The sequence below is a fragment of the Cupressus sempervirens genome, chromosome 7, assembly GCF_028749045.1.
Source record: "Cupressus sempervirens isolate cs-2001-9-10 chromosome 7, ASM2874904v1, whole genome shotgun sequence".
Taxonomy (NCBI): domain Eukaryota; kingdom Viridiplantae; phylum Streptophyta; class Pinopsida; order Cupressales; family Cupressaceae; genus Cupressus; species Cupressus sempervirens.
Window position 1 is genome coordinate 30,778,250 of NC_143124.1, and position 18,757 is coordinate 30,797,006.

General features: G+C 35.3%; 1 pseudogene; it reads left to right on the top strand.

Moving 5' to 3' along the window:
* The first annotated feature begins 718 nt into the window (after positions 1 to 718).
* LOC149545274 (disease resistance protein L6-like) lies at positions 719 to 16,282 on the top strand (annotated as a pseudogene).
* Positions 16,283 to 18,757: the final 2,475 nt, after the last annotated feature.

Below are 18,757 nucleotides of genomic sequence, written 5' to 3' on the forward strand. Positions count from 1 at the left end.
AGTCAAGTCATTATGAGTTGTTCAAATCAATTAAAAATATTAGAAAGATTAGTATATATATTTCAAATCAATTAGAAATGCTAAAAAGATAAATATATAAAATATATAAATTTTAAGTTGAATGATTCATTGTTCTCATTACTTATTGAACAAATGTAAGTGATTCATGTGCCACGCTTATATTAAAAGCATACCTATTCCAAAAGTTCATATGAAAATCATATTATTAAATAATTAACTTATAATTTATTTATCCAAACCAATTGTTCCAAAACTGAACGTGTCATTTTCCCAATCAGTTTGCATTATCGTCATGTTGATGGGAGCGAGTTGTTAGGTATGAAGCAGACTGTAGTTGTGAACGAGGAATTTTGTCCACGCTTTCATACAGCCACCCAGTTTTATTTAAAAAATCTTGTTTTTCCTTATTTTTAAAATTTTAGGAAGAAGCCCTGAAGGTAACGTCTTGTACTGAATTCTTGGACAAAACATCTTCTTCTTTGTTTCCACATTTTCCTCTGCGTTTTCAGCAGAAATCAAAGAGGGAACGGTTTCCCTCATTTACCCATACTTTCCTCGAACGAAAGGATGCAGATGCACTTGTATATATTTATATGCATGCCTTCGTCTATTTCGATTCACCCCATTCTTGCTTGAGACATATCCATTGTTTGCATGATTTGCTTAGCATTTTGCCTGTCAGTCCCACTGTGCATTAATGTCTTCTACATCCTCATATCATCAATGTGATGCTTTTGCAGGAATTAAACCTCCCAACACCAGGGGAGAAATAGAAGGACCTTCGAAACTGTATGATGTTTTCATCAACCACAGACGCCCCGATGTCAAGCAAACTGTCGCTACTGAGCTATACAATTCCCTTAAGGATCTAGATATAAAGGCATTTCTTGATTCGGAAGAGAAGGAGCTTGGAGCCTCATTTCCGTCAATCATTGAAGCTGCAATCAGATCTGCTAGAGTGCATATTGCTATCTTTTCGAAAAGGTATGCAGAGTCGCCTTGGTGTCTGGCTGAGCTTGTTCTCATGTTACAAAGTCAGAGCAAAATAGTCCCCGTGTTTTATAAAGTGAAGCCCTCTGATCTCCGCTATATAGAAAGTGGAGCATACGCTGATGCATTCCTTCAATATCAGAAGAAAGGAAGGTATCTTAACAAGATTGAGGAATGGAAGAAAGCACTTCAAAGCCCCTGCAAAACAAATGCCACATCAGCAATCTCCGTAATATGTGGAAAAATCAACGAGAGTCAAAGTCTTTTGAATATTGACTAGTCAACATTAGTCGATTAACTATCATTAACTTTAAACAAAATGATACATATACATATATGCTCAAATTTTAAAAAAATTGTAAATTCGTTACCAGATTACTAATACCAGATGCCAGATACTAGGTGGTAAACCATGACGACCAAGTTGAAAAGAGCTCCAGAACCTGTCTAAGAACACAAGGCGAGAATATTGTAGGAGTGCTTTTCCACCCTACCACGAAGCTGTTAAGCTTCCCCAGAATCTTTCCTGACATGAAAGATACCCAGCCCGGCAACGAGATAGTCTAAATAAGTAAAATTTAGAAGAATAATGAAATTGTGCTACACAAATAATGTCAGAACATTAATCGGTCAATAAAACAACATTTTCTTAGTTATCACCTCAGTTTCATAGTCCCGTCTACATCATTTATAAAAAAAAATAAAACATAACATGTTTTATCCAACCTTGAGTTTCATATACTCATCAACATACAAGGATAAAATCATAAGGACCATTAATCATGGGTCAATTAATAACATCATCTTAGCTCATCTCTAGCAAGAAAATTAAACCAACTTCCAAAATGGCATAAAAGTACTACCATCAATTCCCTATTGACACATGTTATAAATACACATATGTTAAGCCAATCACATAGCTACCAATGAAACTCTTTTTCCATCAATTAATATGCCTAGCATGTTATCCTATTTGGAATTTCTCTCATAAACATAAATATACAAGATGTACATTAAGTAACAAGAATGACCCATTATTTTCCATTTATCATGATATGACCACATCAATGTAATATAATGATTTTTAAGTTAACAACCTTTCATGAGTTACCAGTTCCTTAACATAGTTAATAAAGTCATGGTAAAATAAATGGTGAATAGAACTAATCCCCAGGTCATATATAAAAAGATGGCCATGTAATTATTATTTTTCCATGGGGCTCGTAGGTGCCTAAGCTATATTTAGCAGCCCACCCAAGAAAACAAAAGCTTACATACTTAGCCAAAATCACCCAAGAGTACGATCAAAGTTCAACAATGTGTTGATAAGATATTACTTTCTAATTTTACTAGGCTTTAATAATTTCATAAAGCTAGAGAGTAGACAATTATTGCATAGCTCAATGCATACATTCAAATCCACGCCTTTAGGTTTGGTACCGGGTTTAATATCTTGAAGATAATTTAATGTTAACCAAGCTTAAGTTTTAAATGAAAGGAGTTGAGAAACATCTTAACTAGTGATACAAAGTGGAACGCCTAACAAAGAAAAATAAGGTGACTTACATTTACATGCATAACTTGTACAAGCACATCACATCAAGGTTGGAATAGGGTTTCTAGATTATCAAGAAAATTATAAGTCATAGAAAGAATGAGTGATGGATTTCTCCATACTGCTACCGGATTATGTTTAGAAATAAAATGGTTTCTTGGGTGCAAAGGTTGTTCTTCTACAACCTCTTACTGTGATTTGGTACTATGACAAGGAGCCTTTACATCGTACTCAAGCCCCTCATGAAATTTGTATGAATTGACACAGAGTTTTAGTGCAGCCTGGTTCAGGTGTTTGTATGGAAACACGTCTCACAATATCCAGTTTAATACAATGGTCTCATGCCATATAAAAACAAACAAACTAAATAGTAATGAAACCATTCCACTATGGCCAATGTAACTAAGAGCAAGTTATCGCAGAGGTATTCTCTAATGAAGTTTCTATGCACCTATGCATTTTAAAACCATACAAGAACATTATGTGCACAAAACCTATGCAACAAGGTTGACGAAGCTCAACAATCATGGATTAGCTTAGAAATAAACAAAGATGAACCTGGAAAAATGCGTCGTTACCCGATCTCTTTTAGATTGTTTTCCTCGGAACCTTCCTTTCTCCCCAGCCGCTCACTCTCTTAACTTTGTGTTGTCGTGTGCTGATGGTGGCTTCAGGAATTCTCTTTCTTCTGGAACATGCAATGTTGCCATGGAGAGAGAGCTACGGATTCCATCCAACCGTCAAGATATCATAGAGTTGTGGTAACCAATTGCTATGGGTGAAAAGAATAAATTTGGTGTGTGATGGATTCCGGCTAAAAAATGCCTCTCCTATAGCCGTGGCACACTTGTTTCTGTGAGGTGCTCTCAAAAAAATTTGAGCTCCCCTCCCCAACTCCTCCCCACTGGCAGTGAAGTTGGAGGATATATATATGCTAAACGAGGGACCTATGGTGCTGTATTTTTTTTTTTTGCTATCTTATCAAATATTCCTTCTCATAGCATAATACATAATGCATTCACGACACTTGGTTGTATGAAACATCGTGGGGAATGTAGTGCCAACCATGACTCAGGTGATGGTGCCGGTGATAATGACCAGAATTTCCTCGCAAAAGAATATATGAATCATTTTGTTTTAGTTCTGTAACTATTTTTCTTAAACTGTCACCTGACCTCCACTCAATAACTACTAAGTTCTTTAAATTTTATTTTATTTTACTTCTAAAGAAAAAGTCCACGTGTAATTTCTTTTGAAATATATGTGGAGAAAGTAGACGGTTGTGACATCCTTCCCCTCTTAAAGGATGTATCGTCCCGATACAGATAGATATAAGAATTCAAAATCATACCAATTATATATACAAGGAAAATAAATCTACAAGATCAATATCTAACTTCCATTTACACAATAACACATGCATCTACATTCAGTTCTATAGAAAATATAATTTTTCAGCTACTATAATTAAAATAAACTTTTTTTTTTTTTTAAATATGAAATCTACATTTCATTAACACATTAACTTTCATGGATCTATCTCTTCAAAGACAATATAAACACATAGTTGAAGTAATAACTAAAGAGAAAATAACTCACATAGGTAGAAGCACATGTATTAGCAATCATTGCAAGATCATTTTCTACATGTGAGTGTGTGAATTTCATTACCATTCTATAGTTTTACAAGGTTAGAAGTACCTCTCTCCAACAATATTCCTCCTTTCTTATAATGTGTCATTCCCTCTATTACATTACAGGAACAACACCCAATGTTAGTCCATCATATATTATAAATCAAATTGACTTTCCAATGAAATATAAAATCATATACTTCCTTATCTCAAGAAGTCTCAAAATTTCTAACATATTGACTTAAAATCACATGATATCACACACATACCTGTGCACTTACCTTACCCTGGCATCACTTGTGGATTTATTTTTCCTTGCTAGTAGGTACTTCTTATCCACATCTTGCCATACTAATTAGTATCTCAAGAGCAACTCAAAAATTAGTAGTCAAAAATTTTGTTCAACTTTATGACTTCTTAACTCATCTTATAATCACAAGCCATATGTACCATACATACCATCTAACACGTGCTCGCTAAGTGAGTAATTGTCCATATCAATAGACCAGTGTCCACGAAACATAATCAAGTAATGCAATCTCATTGCATCTAAGTCATCCTCATTAGATCATCATGAAATATAATGACATGGACATATAACATCATTAATGTAATCATTAACATTTAATCATCACTATGCATCTTAATTTGCATATAGCTCCAAATTAACAACATGTATTTAACCGTTATCATAGATAGATCAAGGATAGAAAGTTGCACAATTAAATGTGTCAAGTAACATTAACCCAAGTTTTATAGCAATAGATAATTCAACCAAATCCCAAACACAAGTCAACCAAAGGGTCTAAGTCTATGTTGAACACCATATCGACTAGGAGTCAAACAGATAACTCAAGATGACTACATCATTGATCTTTATTAATTGACCAAATGGACTAAATAAAAGGTGTTAACAACTTTCTATAAAGTAAAGTCACATGCATGGTGGATCATCACATATACCAATGCAAAAATATTATCAAAATAGATAAAAGATGGATCTATACATACCCGGCTACATCCTCATAGGAAGACCATATTTTCATACACTTTCCACATAGGCCAAAAAGTCAAATCAAGTTAGTCAAAAGTCATCTAAGTAGATACAATATCTTCAAATTAAGTTTGTATCTTCATTCTACTTTCCAAGTTACATGTCAAAATGATAGGTGCAAATAAAGTTATGTTTCATAACCAATTATCAACCAAATCGTCGAACACAACATATCATCACATGACTATGCCATAATTGAAAATATTAGAAGAAGTTGACCATGTCTTGTTAAGTACACATTATCATTTGCAAGGTTCACATAAATAAGTAAACTATAGCTTGATGAGTTAACATTTGTTTCACTACCATAATCAAGGATTAACAATGATTATCCATTTACAAATATAACACATGGCATTATCCAAAGAATCCATCCACCAAAAGCATGATTTACTAAATATACGAAGTATAATGTAAAGCATCATACCTCAATGGGCATCATAGAAAATGTCGACCTACACGTCAAACATGGAACAATAAGCACATCATGAAGGTGCAATGTCATCTATCATATGTTCAACACCATTAAGTATATCATCTAGGTATACTTGCCAATCACCTACAAGGATTAGTAATCCAATTTTTATCAAGTGAGTGACCATAGGCCCTCATGCCCATTTTGTCACCATAGTGTGCTTAACCAACATATAAGCACATGTTGTGATGTATGACCTTTACGCCATTAAATCGTCACATAATGATGTAATTAAGTACATCTCAAATGGCGCACAAGACAATCAAACTGAGATGACATTTCCATTGTGGTCTTTAGTCTCCAAAGCTATAGGACGTCTCCCACTTGCTTCCTGAGATGAAAGTATGGCCTAGGCACTTTAACCTTTCCAACTACAGAGTGGATACTTTCCTCGGGATTCTTCCTAACTCAAAGAATACCCCGACCCTAACACGAGAAGCCTAGCTTCTCGGAACAAGATGGATCAGATGGATCTGGTGCGACCGTGTAACATTTTTACATTGCAACCATGTGCCTAGTAGTCTAAACACGGAATGTAGCTAGGAAATAAATAACTACATATCTACACATATGCAGTAAAAGAAAAAGAATTCCAAATAGGTATAACCATGTGTCACATATACAATATTTGGAAAAATTAAAATGGCTTGGCCAAGCACTTTCAAAATCCAGAATTACCTGTAGAAGAAACAAGAACATACATGTATCCATTCTACAGAACTGGCAGATAGGGAAACTAAACATGAAGATATCCACCTATCTATCCCATATTTGCTACATTACACCCTTCCATGGAGGAAAGTATAAAACATCTAACCTTCCTTGTTTGTTCACATTCGACACCCATAGTGGAAGGTAAGCTTTCCAAAAAAAAAAGAAAAAAGAGCATAAGATAAATGAAAAAGGAAGAATGGCATGTTCTTCACAATCTACTCCCTTGTACATCCTATCAATCCTCCACAATAAAAGATATTTTGCATTGCTATCACAAGCTGAATCTTCGTTTGGTAGGCTCTCATAGCCTAGTGCAAAAGTCAACCATCCTTTGACTATCTCAATAGTTCAATTCCAATACACTCATTATATCATCACATGGTTTAAAATACATATAATCATAAAGATATGAGGTATGCAATTTACCAGTCATTCCATAAACTTTCTATTTTGACAATCTTTTAAGAAATGAAAATTTTTAACTCACAATCATGACATGCATAAGGAACATCAAATCCTTCTATGTCTAATGTAATCATAGCTAAGGGACACATTATGTAACCCATATCATCAACTCATACTATATAAAGTAAACAAGTTGACTTACAGTTCTATGTCTAGCATAGTGAACTCAAGGCCCAAGTGTGGAACCAAGAGCTCTGATACCATATGTAATGACTGCCCCTGCAAAACAAATGCCACATTAGCAATCCTCGTAATATGTGGAAAAATCAACGAGAGTCAAAGTCTTTTGAATATTGACTAGTCAACATTAGTCGATTAACTATCATTAACTTTAAACAAAATGATACATATACATATATGCTCAAATTTAAAAGAAATTGTAAATTCGTTACTAGATTACTAATACCAGATACCAGATACCAGGTGGTAAACCATGACGACCAAGTTGAAAAGAGCTCCAGAACTTGTCTAAGAACACAAGGCGAGAATATTGTAGGAGTGCTTTTCCACCCTACCACGAAGCTGTTAAGCTTCCCCGGAATCTTTTCTGACATGAAAGATACCCAGCCCGGCAACGAGATAGTCTAAATAAGTAAAACTTAGAAGAATAATGAAATTGTGCTACACAAATAATGTCAGAACATTAATCGGTCAATAAAACAACATTTTCTTAGTTATCACCTCAGTTTCATAGTCCTGTCTACATCATTTATAAAAAAAAATAAAACATAACATGTTTTATCCAACCTTGAGTTTCATATACTCATCAACATACAAGGATAAAATCATAAGGACCATTAATCATGGGTCAATTAATAACATCATCTTAGCTCATCTCTAGCAAGAAAATTAAACCAACTTCCAAAATGGCATAAAAGTACTACCATCAATTCCCTATTGACACATGTTATAAATACACATATGTTAAACCAATCACATAGCTACCAATGAAACTCTTTTTCCATCAATTAATATGCCTAGCATGTTATCCTATTTGGAATTTCTCTCATAAACATAAATATACAAGATGTACATTAAGTAACAAGAATGACCCATTATTTTCCATTTATCATGATATGACCACATCAATGTAATATAATGATTTTTAAGTTAACAACCTTTCATGAGTTACCAGTTCCTTAACATAGTTAATAAAGTCATGGTAAAATAAATGGTGAATAGAACTAATCCCCAGGTCATATATAAAAAGATGGCCATGTAATTATTATTTTTCCAAGGGGCTCGTAGGTGCCCAAGCTATATTTAGCAGCCCACCCAAGAAAACAAAAGCTTACATACTTAGCCAAAATCACCCAAGAGTACGATCAAAGTTCAACAATGTGTTGATAAGATATTACTTTCTAATTTTACTAGGCTTTAATAATTTCATAAAGCTAGAGAGTAGACAATTATTGCATAGCTCAATGCATACATTCAAATCCACGCCTTTAGGTCTGGTACCGGGTTTAATATCTTGAAGATAATTTAATGTTAACCAAGCTTAAGTTTTAAATGAAAGGAGTTGAGAAACATCTTAACTAGTGATACAAAGTGGAACGCCTAACAAAGAAAAATAAGGTGACTTACATTTACATGCATAACTTGTACAAGCACATCACATCAAGGTTGGAACAGGGTTTCTAGATTATCAAGAAAATTATAAGTCATAGAAAGAATGAGTGATGGATTTCTCCATACTGGTACCGGATTATGTTTAGAAATAAAATGGTTTCTTGGGCGCAAAGGTTGTTCTTCTACAACCTCTTACTATGATCTGGTACTGTGACAAGGAGCCTTTACATCGTACTCAAGCCCCTCATGAAATTTGTATGAATTGACACAGAGTTTTAGTGCAGCCTAGTTCAGGTGTTTGTATGGAAACACGTCTCACAATATCCAATTTAATACAATGGTCTCATGCCATATAAAAAAAAACAAACTAAATAGTAATGAAACCATTCCACTATGGCCAATGTAACTAAGAGCAAGTTATCGCAGAGGTATTCTCTAATGAAGTTTCTATGCACCAATGCATTTTTAAACCATACAAGAACATTATGTGCACAAAACCTATGCAACAAGGTTGACGAAGCTCAACAATCATGGATTAGCTTAGAAATAAACAAAGATGAACCTGGAAAAATGCATCGTTACCCGATCTCCTTCAGATTGTTTTCCTCGGAACCTTCCTTTCTCCCCAGCCGCTCACTCTCTTAACTTTGTGTTGTCTTGTGCTGATGGCGGCTTCAGGAATTCTCTTGCTTCTGGAACATGCAATGTTGCCATGGAGAGAGAGCTACGGATTCCATCCAACTGTCAAGATATCACAGAGTTGTGGTAACCAATTGCTATGGGTGAAAAGAATAAATTTGGTGTGTGATGGATTCCGGCTGAAAAGCGCCTCTCCTACAGCAGTGGCACACTTGTTTTTGTGAGGTGCTCTCGAACAAATTTGAGCTCCCCCCCCAACTCCTCCCCACTGGCAGTGAAGCTGGAGGATATATATATATATATATATGCTAAACGAGGGACCTATGGTGCCGGATTTTTTTTTTTGCTATCTTATCAAATATTCCTTCTCATAGCATAATACAAGATGCATTAACGACACCTGGTTGTATGGAACATCGTGGGGAATGTAGTGCCGACCATGACTCAGGTGATGGTGCCGGTGATAATGACCAGAATTCCCTGGCAGAAGAATATGTGAATCATTTTGTTTTAGTTAAGTAACTGTTTTTTCTTAAACCGTCACATGACCTCCACTCAATAACTACTAAGTTCTTTAAATTTTATTTTATTTTACTTCTAAAGAAAAAGTCCACGTGTAATTTCTTTTGAAATATATGTAGAGAAAGTAGAGGGTTGTGACAGTTTCATACACCGCAGGCCACGAATTAAAAAATTCAGAGTAAGCTTTCTGTTGACTTTGATAGGTTGTTTGTTGTTCAGCATACAACTGGGAGTTCAAATAGCAGTTTATGTTTCCCAGATAATAAAGCATTACTGCAGCAGAGATTCTAAGTCTTGATTTCTATTTTTTTCTAGAACTGCTTTCACTTGTTATCTAAGTTTAGAATCTCTCTTAATTAAGGAGTTAATTCTTCTTTTGTACCTTTTAAATCAAATCTGTTGAGAAGCTGAGACATAAGTTGGAGTGTGCACATTCAGTGAGAGCTGTTTTCTTAACAGACAGGAGTGTGAGACTGAAGTTATTTCGGCATAGCTGTTGTAGCTCTAACTTGATCTTTGAAATCGACGAGATTTATTTTATGAAAGTTGACTCTTTATTGTAAATTTTATTAGTATTATTCTGTTTGCGCTATCTTTCCTGCTTAAGGATGCTCTGCCTCCTTGGACCTTATGGTGACATTAACTTCTGCATTAGTTGAACAACCACTGTTATAGAAGTTGAATAGCAGGGCTTTTGATCTTGCATTTTGAGCTAGGTAGCAGAGGATCTACCGTGTCTAGTAAGATTAGCCTTGGCTGCAATAGCGAAAATGGGCATTGTATCATGAGGGTCACAGAAAAGTGGGCTTTTCCTGTAGCTATGCTCCATTCTAGATCATCAAATTCAGCATTCACAACCAAGAGATTTAAATCTAGATCCGATTGAATTGAACTCTGAAAACAAAAAAAATGAATAAGCTAATTGAGATCACCTAATCTCCATACTTTCGCTAAGCCTGTAACTAAAATGACAAATAACCTTCCAAATGCAACGTGAGATAGCAAATGTGTCGTTATGCGAGCAAATAAAGAATCAACTCACTTGTGCACCCAAGCAAAAGTGCAGTCCCAACACGCTGGAGAATAGTTCATGCCCTACTTTTTACGGTGACAAAAGTGCTAGGGTTTTGTGTCATAATAATGATGGGAACATTTAAAGTGAATTAAACATATAAAAGATGAGGATTTACAACGACCATAAAATGACTCGGGGGATGTGTAGAAATCGAATTATTTCTTGTTTGTATTTATGAAATGAGTATGGGCAGTCGTTGAAGCTCTGTTTGACACGCCTGCGAATTGTGGTAGCATAAACATGATGAGAGAGCCATTCCACAAAGTGCCCAAAGAAATGTATTCTAACGTATTTAGTCCAAAAGATTTCAGTGATTTTATTACTCTGCATAGGGAATTTTTTTTTTGAAAAGCTTTGAAAGTTTATGTAACCATGTTGAGCAGATGTTAAATCAGATACAAGAACCTTGTACTATCATCTTCCCCATTTCTACTTGCCAAGGAAATGGACATGCATAAAAAATGTAGCAGCAAAGACATTGTTGGCGAGTATGCACAAATTTTTTTTCGTCAAAAGGGGCTTTCAGATTTCTCAACCAAGTGTTAGTGTCAAGCTTAAATCTCTATTCCATAACCCTTGTTAACATTCTATCTGCGAGTGAGAAGCCAAGAAATATAGGCATCGATTGGTAGGATTTTATCAAAGAAAATCATTTGATCTGCTCTGTAAAAACACATGCAAGATGTGGAATCACAATCAGGTCCATGAACAATTGACAGTGGTTGTTTCGACAGAATACCACAGATTTGTAATCTCATTGAGTGCAATGATTCTAAAACTTGTAGAAATAAGATTCATTAGAACGATTTTGTAAGCCTCCATACAAATGCAGCTTCCTGCAAAAGCAATTTATGCATTAAATAATGATGAGAAAAATGGAAATGCCCCACCATTGCAGAGCAAAAAAGAAAAAAAGGCTGTACAAACTCAGAGAATGAAAAATCTCGGAAAAATACTATAGAGGACTTAATTTGGGCATGATTATTTTAATACAAACCTGAAAGATTCCCGTCTTACACTACTTGGGTCACTTGTGCTACTATTACTGAGTGGTAGGCTGCTAAATTGATGGCAGGAATAGACTATGGAGCTTCCAGATCCAGAGATGGCCTTTTTTATGATAGGAAAAATGTATCGAGCGGGGTCTATTATCGTTGTTGAAGCTGAATAGAAGTGTGTTTGTTTTACAGAATAAATTCTATCTTAAATTTGTTTGCTTGGAACTCAACTGTATTTACTGTGCATAATTGTCAGATTTCAATTACTTTTAGATGTGAAATTACTGGCACTATAAATCTGTTTGCTTGGCTTACCAAAACTCACACTTTCTACCTGTTTTCAGTCTACTTGGTATCTCAAATAATATATTTTCTTGTACCAAAAACAGGAGAAGTGCAATGAGCAAAATTGTGTTCTTATCAAATGCCCCGTTCTCTTGCAGATCTCTGGAATGCACAGACACAATATCCACTGTAGAGAAAGAAGTGCAAAGGGCAAAACCTTTGCACGTTGCCGAACATCCAGTCGGACTTCATAAGCTCGTCAAAGATTTTTAGAGGCAGTGCCTTGATGAGCTTGTTCAAGATTTTGAGAGGCAGTGCAGGATCAAGAAAGCAGCCAGAGAGAAAGCTAATATCGTCGGCATTTTTGGTATGGGCGGGGTTGGGAAGAGAACTCTATCCTTGGAGCTATTCAACAAAAATAAATCAAAATACACAAGGGCAAGTTTTCTTTATCATGTTCGGGAAGCCTATAAGAGGGATAATTTACCCATATTGCAACGTCAGCTCCTCAAAGATGTCTTTTTTGATAGTATACAAAATTTCTCAACTGATAAAGTAGGGACAAACCATCTAAGGGATATCTTCTGAAGAAGCAGTTCTTTGAGTTTCCGAATTGTTTTAGATGACGTTGATCACGTGGAACAGTTATATGCTCTGTTACCCATGAGCATTTTAAATGAACACAGTAATAATAATCATCTGATAATCATTACAACCCGAGATGTAGGGGTTCTTGCAAGTGCAGGGATTGACATTGCTTATAACCTAGGAGGACTGGATACAAAATATGGGAGGGAGTTGTTTTGCTGGAACGCTTTCAAACGACCCCAACCAGATAAAGGGTACGAGGATCTAGTTGAGGACTTCGTTAACATGTGTGGAAGCCTACCCCTCTCTCTTATAGTTCTAGGCCGGCATGTTTCTCGCAGATCCGACATGTTGTATTGGCAGGAGGAGTTGGAAAAACTCAGAAAGGCGCTGCCAGGAGATGTAAAGAAGAGACTGAAGATAAGCTTTGATTCATTAGAGAATGAAGAAAAACATATTTTCGTGGACATAGCTTGCTTCTTTGTTGGAAAGCCTATCACCAAAGCCATGTCCATATGGAGGGTATCTGGATGGACAGCTAGGCATTCTTTAGAAACATTGAAAGATAAATGTCTCGTCGAGGAGTTCGAAGTAGAGGATACAGATTGGTTAGACAAGTCTGCTTTCAAAATGCATGATCATCTTCGGGACTTGGGTAGAGAAATGGCCGAGGAAGTGAAACAACCTAGCTGTCGTGTTTGGCATCCTGAACACCTTAAATCTTTGGTATGTTTGTCTTTATATCATATATTCATCTCTTATTGATATTTACATTGTGAAATTTCTACTACTGCACAGATTGTAAGCTTCATTCTGTGTACGCAGGAATCAAAGGGTTTCCCAAACATCCTGGAACAAACCGAAGGGAGGTGTTTCCATTCCATTGTGGCCAAATCTATCGGTTCTCAAATTACGTACTTTTTAGAGGGACCTGATACTCCTTCTCTGATATGGCTTCAGATCGAATACCCGCGCTACCAGCCAGTTAACCGGAAACCAGATGAAAACTCAAACATTTTTTCCCGCATCCCTCTTCAAAGCTTGCAGTATTTAAAATCAGCAATGTGTGTTTCCAGAAATTGTGGCAGAGTGAAGTGCAGGTATGTTGCTTCTCTTCGTTAGTGCTATGCTAGATGCACTTTCTACATGACAGTAGTTTCCTCAATATTGTTCATACCTGAATATTTTAATTAAGTATTTTTTTGAAATGTCAGGCACCTCCCAATTTGAAAGAGCTACATATTACCAGCTGTAAAAATCTCACAAGATTGCAAGCAACACCTGATCTTTGCAAACTTGTACAATTAAAGATTAGTGAATGTTAGCAGCTTGAGGAGCTAAGGTTTGCACATATGAGTTGCTTGAAAAACATTTCTATTGAAAACTGTGATTGGTTGAAAAGTGTGTCAGGAATTAGCAAACTTGCAAGGCTTGTAGAGCTGAGAATTTCTGGTTGTACAATGCTCGAGTTTGAGAGCATATGTCTTAGTAATATGAAGCATCTGGAGAGGATCGCATTTGATGTATATGTGAAGATGACGTATTTTGAGTTGAATGGCTGTGTAGTTTTGAAAACGGTAGATTTTGATTTTAAAAGTGTTGTAAATCTAAGCATTCGTCATTGTGCGAAGCTTGAGCAGTTACCAGATTTAAGCGGCCCAAGTTGCTTGGAGAGGATTATAATTGATGGATGTGTGAATTTGAAATATCTTAGAGTGAATCGCCTTGAAAATTTGAAAAGTGTGTCAGGCAACTTGGAGCCTAAAGAGTTGCACATTATTCAGTGTCCTGAGCTTGAGGAGTTGCAATGTTTTGGTAAAGTGAGATGCTTGGGGCAAATTAAGATTGAATCTTGTGAAAAGCTACGAAACATTATGCTGCCAAAAACACTCGTGATGTTGGATGTACAAAGTTGCAGAGATTTGCAAAGAGTAGCTGTGGCCGGCGATCTAACAAAGATCGAGGAGCTGATTATTAGAAAGTGTCCTGCGCTTAAGGAGTTGCCAAATTTTGCCAGTGTGAATAACTTTAAAAATATTTTGATTGACGACTGTGAAAAGCTGCAGAACATCACGCTGCGAACAACCCTCATCAGTTTGGATGTACGATGTTGCCGAGATTTGCAAAGAATAGCTGGAGCTAATGACCTTACATCGATGACAATTAAACAGCGCCCTGCGCTTCAGGAGTTGCCAATTTTTGTCAGAGGGAGTTGCTTAGAGAATATTAAGATTCACACTTGTCAGAGCCTGAAGAACATTATGCTGCCAACAACACTTCTCAAGTTGGACGTACAAAGCTGCAGAGATTTACAGAGAATATAAGGAGGGAGTAATCTTACAAATGTTACACAGTTGTTTGTTAAACAGTGCCCTGAGCTTGAGGAGTTGCCCTGTTTTGACAAAGTGGGAAGCTTGGAGCAAATTAAGATTCACACTTGTGAAAAGCTACATAATATTATGCTTCCAACAACTCTTATCAAGTTGGATATAAAAAGTTGCAGGGGTTTGCAAAGAATAGCGGGTGCCAGAGATTTTACGAAGGTTACATGGATGACAATTGAACAGTGCCCTGCCCTTGAGGAGTTGCCAATTTTTGCCGGATTTTGGTGAGCAACTCAGAGAACATTAGGGTTCACTCTTGTGAGAAGCTACAAAACATTTCGCTGGCAACGAAAGTCTCCTATTTCGAAGTACAAAGGTGCAGAGATTTGCGAAGAATAGCAGGGGAGTATGCTCCTACAAGTTTGTCTGTTAAACAGTGCCCTGAGATTGAGGAGTTGCCATGTTTTGGCAGAATGGCGTGCCTGGAGGAAATTGAGATTCACTTTTGTGATAAGCTAAGGAAAATGAAGTTGCCAACAACTCTCTTCAAGCTAGATGTACAAAATTGCAGAGATTTGCAAAGGATAGCAGTGGCCGGCGATCTTACAAACCTCTGGAGGCTGGTTATTAGAGAGTGCCCTGCGCTGGAGCATTTGCCCAGTCTTGCCAGATTGACCAACTTGAAGTCCGTTACAATTACACATTGCCAGAAGATAACGGGTATTGAAGATTTGCATTCATTAAACCGTCTGAACTGGCTAGAAATTTGTTATTGCACCAATGCAGTAATACGGAATTTCATTCATAAGTTCAAGGTAATGATTTCAATATTCTTTCTAAACTGGCAATCATAAATTGAGCTATTAACGCAAAAAAAAAAAAAAATCCTTATTGACTACTGTTCTCACAAAGTCGATATTTTCGTAGTAATGTTTTGAAGTGAACTGTAAATCAAAAGGATTTAACGTGGATGAATTGAGAGGATCTTGTATGTTGTTTCAGTGTGCATCGTGGGATTCCATCTTTTTGATCGGAAAAGCAGTGGACGGAGCGGAGTCAGGTTTAAATGAAACTCTGTTTTCTGACGCTCATGTTGGCGTTGCTGAGGCCACTGAAATTAATCCCTCGTGGGAACGGCGTCACGGATTGAGTGCAATGATTGTATGCTTCGTGGTTGTGGTCCATAGCTCTACTTCGGGAGATGATATAAATGAACTTTCAAAATCTGGTGTTGAACTGCAGGAAGGAGAATGGATAGTTACAATGGCAGAAAGATATCTTCTAAGAGCGACGAATTTTGAACAACATTTGATGAAAAATAGAATAGTGAAGAAAGGGCTCCGGGTACACGTGAAAGAAGGTGAAGAATAGAAAACTGAGGGCATCATAGGTAAAATCGTTGATATGTTATATTGTTTTTTAATAGAATTTGCAGTTCTCATATTTGAAAAATATTAGATGTACCCCGTATACTTGTGGTTTGATTTTGTAGGATCAAAAGAAGTTGGGGTCATTTATAAATGTTTTTTTTGGAGTAGAATAAGTATATAGAAATCATTATTCTGTAAGAGTAAATATAATTTATGTATTTCAAAAATAAAATGTTTTCTTTTTAATGAGGGGATTTTTAAATTTTTTTTAATAGAAATGATATGAAGGTTTATGTATTTCAAAAATAAAATGTTTGATTTATGTTATGATAATAGATAAATCTATTTTCAAATTTAAGTTAAATATTTTTTAATTAATGAAAAGTTTTACAACATTCAAAATTATTTAGAGAAAAAATTGTAATTAAGAAATGGCTTGATAAATTCTAACATAAAAGTCTTATCGTGTATGTATGTATGTGTGTGTATGTGTATGCATACATGTATATCTGTGTATATATATACATAGATATACATATGTATATCTGTGTGTGTACATTCATGCATGTGCTTTCTACCAAAGTAATTAGTTCATGATCAATGATTAGATCTACAATACTAGCAAATTCAATTAAGAAATATTGTGAAGAAAGGAAAAAAATTCAAATTAACATTGGTGATTATTGTAGAACATTCTACATCCTAGGTTTTTGTGAATTTGAAGTCTTCATCATTTACAATTCACTTAGGGTCCGTTTGGTTCTTGGAAGATGATAGGAATTGGCTTTTTTGAAAATTTGGTTTTGAAATTTCTTTTGTTTGTTTCAAAATTGGCAAAATGGAATTAGCATACCAAACTTCCAATTTTGCCTCAAAACTAGGTTTTCCAACTTCCTAGTAGCAAGTAGGAATTGAAAATCAAAACTTGGTTATGTTTTCTTGTGAGTGTAAAGACAATAGATTGGACTACTTTTTGAAATTTTCCTTCAACTCCAAGCTTACACATAAAAATGTGTCTTCACACGCATTTTCTGAGTGAAACAAATTGTTCAAGTAAAATTCCAAAAATTAGAATTAAGATTTACAAAACCTTGATTTGGCTAAACCAAGGATTGTAGAATTTTGAGTTTTTAAAATTCCACTAACCAAATGGACCCTTATCATTTATGGATCCAAGCGGTATATAATGTAATTTATTCTTTATTTAAAACATATTTGCATCTTTATCCGAATGTTTGGAAATTTAATATTATATTTCTTTCTATTAATTAGTCTATATTAATTATACTTGGTTATATGCATTTTGTTGGGTAGTCTATTTTGATTACATTGTTTAATTTTTATACTCACCCTACACATCATATTGTTTTCCTTGATTTAATTAGTCTAACACATTTTGAATCTAATCATGCATCTATATTTAGAGCTACAATAATTTAGAAAATCACTCTTTGTGTTACTTAATACATCAAATTAGTCACACACTCTTAATTTTGTCATTCAATACCAAGCACCTCAAGATTAATCTTGAGTTTCACAAGATTCGGGCTAGGAAAGTGTTTGCAATATTGCTATAAGTCAATGAATGAACATTTTTATTCTTGTGAGGAGGTTGGGGTGATGACAAGAATCAAGTCATTCAAATTCAAATTTCAAATGTTTATGTTTATTATGATGTGGAATTACAATTTGATATGGGTTGTAGAATTATCAATAATGTTTATCAACATACGAGTTAAGTCTAATATGAATGGTATGAATCACCTCAAATCGCACAAATATGACATTGTTGTGCTTGCCACTAATCTTATTAAGATTTGTTGTGATAGCAATGCTTTACAAATATTTATTTTAAAAGATGGTTATTTTGGCGATGTCTTTTCACATGCATGAGGAAAATTATTATGGTCACTTTTTTTTGTCCTTGTCATTGCCAAGTGCATCTACATAATTATTACTCTTGTAAGGATTCATTATCGCCCTATTCAATTTCTACCCTACAAAATTCTTAGGGTTGATAGTGTGGGGAAAAAAGCTACGAGAGGTTCTTTGAAACAATTCGAGCTAAAGAATTGTGAAAGGTTAAGACAAAAAACATATAGTGGGAATGATTCTATTTTTCTCAGTATGAAAGGTTACAATAAGTCACTTTAAACAAAATTTTGTAATTTATAGCTGCATGGCTTGATCTCTAGTGGTACATCAACTTTAAAATTACTCTTGAGCTCATACAAGAGGTTGCTAGTCTTAAATGCAAGGGATTGAAGTTTAAAAGGAAAAGTTGAGGCAACTTGAAGGAGTTTATCATAAAGCTCTTCAAAAAGGGAAAAGGGTTGACAATGATTCAAAATGCTTATGATAGATCAGTGGACCACTTTGTTGAAAACAGATTGATACAAGTATGAAAGTGTGTTTCAATCATTGTTTTGTTAGTGATGTCAAACCAATATTTGTTGGTAAGACAATTGCTTAGATG